Source organism: Leptonychotes weddellii, chromosome 3 (genome assembly GCF_054177405.1).
Source record: "Leptonychotes weddellii isolate Sample4059 chromosome 3, ASM5417740v2, whole genome shotgun sequence".
Classification (NCBI taxonomy): domain Eukaryota; kingdom Metazoa; phylum Chordata; class Mammalia; order Carnivora; family Phocidae; genus Leptonychotes; species Leptonychotes weddellii.
The window spans coordinates 70,316,133-70,325,792 of NC_138371.1; the positions used below are offsets into that span (position 1 = coordinate 70,316,133).

Genomic DNA, 9,660 nt, shown 5'->3' on the forward strand with positions numbered 1-9,660 from the left:
GCTTGCATTCCCACCAACAGTGTAGGAGGGTTCCCCTTTCTCTGCATCCCTGCCAACATCTGTCGTTTCCTGACTTGTTAATTTTAGCCATTCTCACTGGTGTGAGGTGGTATCTCATTGAGGTTTTGATTTGGATTTCCCTGATGCCTTGCGATGTTGAGCACTTTTTCATGTGTCTGTTAGCCATTTGGGTATCCATGCAATAAACATTAAGACATGAATACAAACAATGTTTCCTTTAGTTCTTCTGTGGCATTAACAACATCAGCTCTAAATCAGATTCCCAACTTCTTCCTGGACTTCTCATCATTTATCTTAAATATCCTTCATGACCTAATTAAGAGTCCTAATCGGAGTAAATGAAACAATATTGTCATATTAACTGCTTTATTTAGAATACAAAGAAGTCTGATTGCTGCCTAATCAGCCGAATTAGCACCTAATAAAATGTATTTCCCTAAAGGAGCCTTGTAAGTATCAATTTGTAATTGCCTCATCTCTACATAAAATCAGCCAGTGGGTCCTTCTTAGAAAACATAGGCTTAGATGGTCTTCTACCCTTTTCAAAATAAGCACAGTAGTATTGGAAATAAAAATACTATCTATGTCATAGACTTGCTTGGGCATTATGGGCCAAATATACTATACTGTGTAAGTGTATATTATTCTAAAAGCAAAATTATTTGGTCATTATTAGAATCAAATTTATGAACTAGTGAGGTCTTTCAAAATGAACCTAGATCATTTTTATTTAAAATAAAAAAAAGATCTCAGTGTATATTCACATCTAAGGATAAAGGGATCCTTACAATATCGCCTTTCCTTGGGCTACTATTAGGAATTATACCCACTTCAGGCTCTAGGGGTGGATCCTGTTTGGCCACAATTCATTTAGTGAGGTCAGAACCTGCTATAACATTTTTGAGCCCTTGATGGAATATGGCCAACAAGCTAAGGAGGAATTCTGAAAAGAATCTCTGGAAGATGGAGTAGAAGCCTAATTATGCTGTACCTGTATTCTGCCAACACTCAGGACTTTTCAGCGTGTGTCCCAGCAGGTCCTTTCTATTGCTTAAGTCAGTTTAAATTGACTTCCAAACTATTGAATTACCCAAATCAGAGACCTAGGGTCACAGAGGCCTGCCTCACCTCTGCAACTGTGCCTCATGCTATTTTTCAAGCCTTTAAAGGGAAAATCAGATGTTTTTAAAACATAGTCTGAGTGATGCTTCTTAAAAAGTAAATTCACCAATGAGAAAAAAACATTACTTAAATCTTGGCCTCTGGAAACATTTAAGGGTGAACTCTCTTGGACCATTTGTCTACATTCTAGAAGAGAGGCAGTGATTGTAAATAAAGTACCTTGAATTGAAGTGGTCCACGGAAGCTACCCTCTTGGCTACTTCATCTTTCCTGATCCAGCTTTCTTTCACAGCTAGTGTTTTCATGGTGATATCACAAACTATATGTTCCAGAAACACTGAAGCATGAGCTTAGCTTTTGGCAATAATTTGTTAAAGGCTGAAGAACTGGCATTTACTAAAAAGAAAAAAAAATAGTAAGTCATTAACTTTGTTATTTACCCTTCTGAGAACATTGCTTCTGTATAATACATTAAGAATATGCTTCAAAAAATAGCTTATAAATGAAAGGTCAACATACTGAAGCAAATCATCTAATTACTTCATGTCACAGAATAAGAAACATTTTAATTTCCATATTTTATCCCTGGATTTGAATCATTCTGAGACTCTCAAGAATAATGCAAAGTTCATCTGACCAAAGAAAATGGCAATAAAAGAAGTGAATCAAACATTTCAAAGTCCTATTAATAAATTATATCCTTTGCTGAGAGAATCAGTCCAATTTAATATTCCATTTAAATATTTAGTTACCTTCTGAAAAATGTTTAAGACAAATAAAGTGCTCTAGTTAATAATACAGTGATGTTTACTTGATAGTTGCTGAGAGTATATCTTAAGCCTTCCCACCACACACACATAGGCAAGCTAACCATGTGAGGTGATGTTTAATTATTTTGATCCTAGAAATCATTCTATATGTGTGTGTGTGTGTGTGTGTATACATCAAATCATCATGTACATTCTCAATATATATGATTATATTTGTCAATTAGTCCTTAATAAATTTGGGGAAAAAAAAGAATTCTTATGTATATTCTTTGTCTAGTTCTTGATCTCTAGCATTAATTTGCTCTGTGCATGTACATGCACATTTTAATTATTAGTCACTATTTGTTGCTAGGGCTGCCATTAAAAAAAGACCACATACTGGCTCTCATAAAAAAAAACAAAAAACAAAAAACAGAAATTTATTTTTTCCCACTTCCGGAGGCTGGAAGTCCAAAACTAAGGTGCCAGCAGGGTTAGATTCCTCTGAGGCCTCTCTCCTTGGCTTCCAGATGGCCACTCTTTTACTACTTTTTATGTATTTGTTCCTCTGTGTGTAGGCATTCCTGATGCCTCTTCCTCTTCTTAAAAGAACACCAGTCATACTGGATGAGAGCACTACTCTAACAGTCTCATTTTAACTTAATCACCTCTTTAAAGATCTTATCTCTAAATACACCTACATTCTGAGGTGCTGGGGGTCGGGGCTTCAACATGAATTTTTAAAGAGACATAATTCAGCCCATAACAGTGACTTTGTTTTCTTTTTGGATATAAAATACATAGATAACAAGTATTTTCATACCATCCTATCTTGATTGTTATTATAGTGCAGGAGGCATAGCCCAATCTCTCCTCCTGCCAGGGAGAAAACATCTGATTTGGAGAGGGCATTTAATCAATATTTGTTGAATAAAAGATGACTGGATCTAACACATAGACATATTTTATAAATTAGTATGTATATGTTCCACAGGCTTCTCAAATGCAACCTCAACAGATCTGAACTCATCCCCTTCTCACAAATCCTTCCCTGTTCCATGCACTGTTCCAGCCAGAATCCTTCACCTCTCCCTCTCTTTTCCTCTTCCTGACAGTCACCAACCCTTGCAGATGCTACCTCATTAATAGGCCTTCAGCCCATGCATCCTCTTTATTTTTGTCACAAAGTTAATCTCCCATATTATTGCAACACACTTGTACCAGCCATATGAACCACAAAACTTCATTCTCCATGTTGATAGTCATCTTACTTGCTCTTCTGCTAAAATTCAATTGCTTCCATTGTTCTTAGTGTGATTCCTAAGCTCCTTCTTTTAGGGCCCTAAATGAACTCATTGTTTCTTATCTTTTTCATGTCTCACAACTTTCCACTTCATAGCCCATTGCCCCATGATACTGAATGACATGTAAGTCCTCAAGTTGACCGTGTGCTTTGTCTCTTTTAATCATTACCTAATGTTCCTTCCTTTTTTTTTCTTCCAATGTTCAGTTTCCTTTAATGACCCTTATCTCCCTGAAGGGCAGGTGCAGGCAGCTAGGTGATGGCAAGAGATGTTTATTTGAAGATCTTGCCCTGATTGAATGCTTTGCCCACATGCTGGAAGGCCCCCTCCCAGGAAAAATACTCTTGAACCAGTGTCTGGGTCTCCTCACTGCCAGGACCCAGTTTCTGCCATGTATATGACTCTTAGTCTGCCTGCCAGTCTGGACTCAGAAAGGCAAGATCCTGGCCTTAGAAGACCTAGACTTCAGAAATGGAACTGCTATTGTTAGCTCCAAAAAGAGTGACACTGGCAAAGGCATTCTTCCTCAGTTTGTCCAACCTCTGGAACATTCCAGTGATGAGGTTGCAGCTCATGAAGGTCCAGGTGAGCTCTCAGGGAAACAGTACTCAGAATAGCACAGAGACCAGCCATCCTTATCAAAATGCTCCCAAACATATGGTAGCACCACAGAGAGGGTGTCCTCACTGGAGTATTTGCACTTAAATTCATCCAACACAAAGGTACTCTTGGGCAAGTGAGCAAAGCGATCCTTGGCCTTTGCCTTAGCAGCCAGCGCCTGTTCACATTCATCCATCTCCTCCTCAGAAGCAGCGGCAGCAGCCTTTTTCTCCTCTTTCCACTCAGCCTGGGGGTTCTGCTTCTCTTCTCAAGAACCTTTCTCTTTCTGTAGGGTACCCTTTTCAGGATGGCTCCCTGCAAACTTTTTAGCATCAACCTGGGCCATCTTCTCATGGAGTTTCCCCTCCCCCACAAGATAGCCTGGAACTGGGGCCAGTTAATGCAGGTGAGGAACCAGTGGTTGGTGTCAGGGAAGGCCTGCTGGAAAGAAGGCTCCAGGACCTGTTTATAAAGCCACAACAGGGTGCAGACTATTGTGATGTCAGCCAGTGTCACACATTCACCCACCAGGAAAGTCCTTGTCATTAAGTGAGCATCCAGTAGTCTCAGAATTCACCTTACCTCTTCCTTTGCATTCTGTGTGGCCTGCTTGTTGTCGTGCACAATGCCCAAAGTGGGGAACACCCAGGTACTGGCTGGGGACACTATGTCACTATCAGCAAAGCTCACCCCTGAACCACTGGGGCTGCTGCCTCTGGAGTATTTCCCCACAGCTCCTCATTGCTCACATAGTAGGCACTGGCATTGCTCTCCAACACACAGAAACCATCGTCACCCTCAAATGCTGGAAACTTACTGGCAGGCAATTTACGGAGAAATTCGGGGGAGTTGGTTTGGTCAAACTGGAAATGGGGTGGTGCAGAGAGCACATAGACCTGAGCCCCACTGTACCGAGCAGCAATGAGAGGCTTGAAGACCCTCCAGTTCTCAGGATATGTGTACAGGGTCCTGGCCACCATGGTGATTCCACAGAGAAAAAACTATTCCTTTCTTAATCTAGAACATTCTTCCCATATGCCTCTTACCTTTATTTGCAACTATCAAAATCCCATTTGTACCTGGGGACTCAGTTAAAGGGTCACATCCTGCTTAAAGTTTCTGTTGAACACAAAGTCTGAGAGTTTCTTCTATTTTTCTCTTATCAGAGGCTGGTTAAAGGAAAACTTGGAAAATGTATAACTATTACAAACAAACATAACTCAATAAAGTGGCTGGGTTCAAAATTAAGGTAGTTATATCAAGAATCACTAGGCTTCATATGTGTAAATCAAAACCTGCTACAAGTTATAATGGAAGGAGACATTTACAGTAACCTCTGTGTAAAATATCTAGGGTAACAGGAACTGTAAAAAACCCTCTCCAAAGAAAACTCTTAAAAAAAAACTAGTGAGAAATACAAATGAAGACAACTGGTAAGAGTACTATATTCATGACTAAGTGGACTCAAAGATTTTACTTATCACTAAATTAATCTATAAATGTTATAAATTTTATATTTGTTCAATAAAAAATACCAGTATTATGTTTTTAATTTGATAAACAGATTCAAAAAGTCAAACAGAAAATAAACCAATAAAAATAGCCATAAAAATTGTGGGAAAAAATGAGTAATACTTCATTTCTAATATAATAAGAAATACCATATGGATCATAGATTTGAATGTAAAATTTGAAGCTGTAAAAGGAGTTATTTTCATGACTAGAACAGCCATGGCTCATGGTCTCAAGAAGCATCTGAAGCAGACAGCAGCTCTAAAGCACTGGAAGCTGGATAAACTGGTGTGTTTGCTCCTCATCCATCTACAAATTGCCATATTCTGAGAGAATGTCTCCCTCTGTTGGGGTTAATGTAGAGCATGAAATCAGCCATAATACCTGGCTTGCTAAAATGTAACACGGAAGCCGCTGGGAGCGATAGAAGGTTTCAGAGAAAGGCATAGGCCTTTGGAATGCCGAGGCCTGCTGACCACTCTGCTGTTGGAATGCCTCAGGAAGTTGCCTTCCCCAAAGCTTTCTTAGCCCAAAGAGCTGCCCTGTGATCTAAGAGATGTATGCATTGTCCCTTAGGCTATGTTTAGCAGAACTTGTAGAACATGCAGATTAGCATATTGTATCTTTCCCTTAAACAGATCTTCCCTTGTCACACATCACGTGCTTGAGAAACAGTTATAAGGATTTGTGATTATCCTGAAGGACCAATAAAAGTGGGAGCAAAGAAGAGCAAAGGGTTTTCATTTCTGAGCATTGACCCTCTTGCCTTCTCCTCTCTTTCACAGCAAAGTTTGGAGTAATCTTTCATCCATCGGTACAGGGATTGCTGGCCATTCCCGGCATCCCTCTCATCATTTTCCTAAAGAATAGGCTTAAGTATTCCCTAAAAGATGAAGTAAGGAAGATAATCATGTAATGTTTCATTAAGATTGGTGGCAAGGTCCAAACTGATATAACCTACATGTTGGTTTTATGAATGTCATAAGCAGTGATAAGACTGCAGAGAATTTCTGTCTAATCTGTGACACCAAGAGTCACTTTGCTATTCATTGTATTACATCCGGGGAGGCCAAGTACAAGTCGTGCAAAGTGAAAAAGATCCTTCTGGAAACAAAAGGAATCCTTCATCTAATGACCCCTGATGTAGGCACCATCCACTACCCTGATCCCTTCATCATTCACATTGATTTGGAGACTTGAAAGTTTACTGATTCCATCAAGTTTGGCACTGGTAATTTGTATATGGTGACTGAATGTGTTAACATGGGAAGAATTGGTATAATCACCAACAGAGAGAGACACCGGGGTTCTTTCGGTGTAGTTCACATGAAAGATACCAATAGCAACAGCTTTGCCATCCAGCTCTCCAACATTTTTGTTATTGGCAAAGGCACTAAGCCATGGATTTCTCTTTCCCATGGAAAGGCTATCTGCCTCACCATTGATGAAGAGAGAGACAAGACACTGGCAACCAAACAGAGCAGTGGGTGAATTGGTCTCTTGGTGATATGATTGGAAGTCTTTACACTTAATTAAAGATAATACAGCATGGAAAAAAAGTGGTAAAAGGATACATGAGACACTTTATACAATACTTGTATGAAAATGTCCTTTTAAAGTATGACAAGTTCCTGAAACCCATAAATAAAATATTGATAAACCAAGATTTTCTATGTATAAAATTCACTATAGTTAATGCCCCAAGTAGAAAAAAATAGTTCACCCAAATTGAGTGATTTGAGGAGTGTTGAATGGAAGGACAAAGCTAAGTGTAGGATTATTAGGAAAACACTAGAGTTAGTGCATTGTCTAAAAACTAGTACTAGCAAGATACATAATCTCCTTAAGCCTAAAGAGGTGAGGGAGAGCAGTAACTGGACTCAGATAAATTTTTGTTAAGACAGCTGGCTAGCAGAACATAATCCTGCAGGAATACAGACATCCTTCAGGGATGGAAGGAGGAAACCAGGTTATAAATATCCTGCATTTGCTCTCCTCCCTTCCTTTACTCTTCTGTGCCAGTACTCCTAACTGGTGGAACTTAGGTCAGCCCACAGAGTTCATTCTCTTAAGACATAAAAGCTAAAAAATACAGTAACCAAAATTAAGAATAAATGGCCTTATTAGGTTGGACACAACAAAGATCACTTTAAACTAGAATATAAATCACTGTAAAATACTAGATTGAAACAGAGAAGAAGGAGTGAAAAATCAGAAAAGAGTGAGAGGTATATTGTATACTGTTTAAACTTCTAAAAGAAAAAGAGGCTAGAGAGTATATGACAGAAGCAACATTTGAAGATAAGCTGTCCAAGAATTTTCAAAAATTAATGAATGAACAAATGGTGTTGGAAAAACTGGATATCCTCATGCAAAACGATGAAGTTTGACCTCTACTTTATACTATATACAAAAAATTAACTCAAAATGGATCAAAAACTTAAATATAAGACCTAAAAATATGAAACTCTTAGAAATAAACATAGGCAAAAATCTTTGTGACATTAGATTTGGCAGTGACTTCCTGGATGTGACACAAAAAGCACAAGAAAAACAGGTAAATCAGACTACATCAAAATTAAAAATTTTTATACATCAAAAGACATTATGAACAGAATTAGAGGCAACCCCCAAAAATGGAAAAAATATTTGCAAATCATATATCTGATAAAGGGTTAATATCCAGAGTAAAGAACTACAACTCAACAAAAACAAGAAAACATATACAACTCAATTTAAAAATGGAAAGGCTTGAATAGACCTTTCTCTAAAGAAGATATACAAATGGATAATAAGCACATGAAATGATGCCCAACACAGCTAATCATTAGGGAATGCAAATTAAAACCACAATGAAATGCCACTTCACACCGATTAGGATGGCTATTTTCAAAAACACAGAAAATAACAAGTGTTGGCATGGATGTGGTGAAATTGGAAGCCCTGTTACTGGGAATATAAAATGGCTAGCTGCTATGGAAAATGTCATGGCAGTTCCTCAAAAACTAAAAATGGGATTACCATATGACTGAGCAATTCTACTTCCAAAATAATTGAAAACAGAGTCTTAAACAGATATTTGTATATCCACTTTCATAGCACCACTATTCACAATAACTAAAAGGAGGAAGCAACCCAAGTGTCTATTGACAGATGAATGGATAATCAAAATGTGGTATATACATATAATGAATATTATTCAGCCTTAAAAACAAGGAAATTCTGACACAGGCTAAGATATGGATAAACCTTGAAGACATTATCATAAGTGAAATAAGCCAGTCACAAAAGGACAAATACTGTATGATTCCATTAAATGAGATGCTTAGGATAGCCAAATTCATAGATATAGAAAACAGAATTGTGGCTGCCAAGAGCTGTGAGGAGGATATGGGGAATTATTGTTTAATGGATATGGAGTTTCAGTTTAGAGTGATGAAAAAGTTTTGGAGATGGATGGTAGTGATGATTGTAAAACAGTGTGAATGTACTTAAATGCCTCTATACTGTACATTTAAAGTGGTTAAAATGGCAAATGTTCATTGCTGAAAAATACAATTTTATAAAGAAGTAAATTCTCCAGACTGGCCTACAGATCCAATGCAATCTCAATCAAAATTGTATGTAGGGATGCTCAGGCTAGGGGAGGGGCAAACAACTAAGACTAGGTGGGTAGATGGGGCTGCGTGTATCTAAGGGGCCACAGAAATTGAATCTTGTATTTTGAGAAAAATGAAAATTAAGTTTTACAATTTCTACTTCTTAGCATAGTGTATAATATTTGGTAGGAGCTTCATAATATTTTTTTAAACAATTAGAAAGATTTTTAATAAATATATTTTGCCTTTCTTAGTCAAAGGGATGTCATGTTTATGTGTCTTATGACCCAACTTTCTTTCTTGTTCCAATTATTTTCATCTCCCAGGGAGTAAAGATTGCCTACAAACAATAAAACACAAACACATACACACACAACCCAATAAGAAAAATGGGGAAAGACTATGAACTGACAATTCACAAGAGAAAAAGAGAATGAGCAATAATCATATGAAAGCCTATCAATCTCAGACATAAAATTAAATGGCTTGAATTAAAATGTTCATTTATTTTTACTGCCTATGCAACTCCACTAAAATAACAGTAAATTGGTATCAATGGAAAAGAAAGCCACAGTCAATGAATGATATCCATAAATATTTGCAAGATATATTGTTGAAAGTGGACAAATTATGGTTACTGACATAAAAGAGTAAAAAGACTTTAAGCCCAATACCAGCACAGAGGATGCCTATAACAGAGAACACTAATTCAGCAAGTAAAACCTATAAAAGGCTCAGGATAGAAGCACCATT

General features: G+C 37.7%; 2 pseudogenes; one reads left to right on the forward strand and one right to left on the reverse strand.

The window, feature by feature from the left end:
* Positions 1–2,842: 2,842 nt before the first annotated feature.
* LOC102748338 (elongation factor 1-gamma pseudogene) lies at positions 2,843–4,872 on the reverse strand (annotated as a pseudogene).
* Positions 4,873–5,527: 655 nt separating this feature from the next.
* Positions 5,528–6,930, forward strand: LOC102748649 (small ribosomal subunit protein eS4-like; annotated as a pseudogene).
* Positions 6,931–9,660: the final 2,730 nt, after the last annotated feature.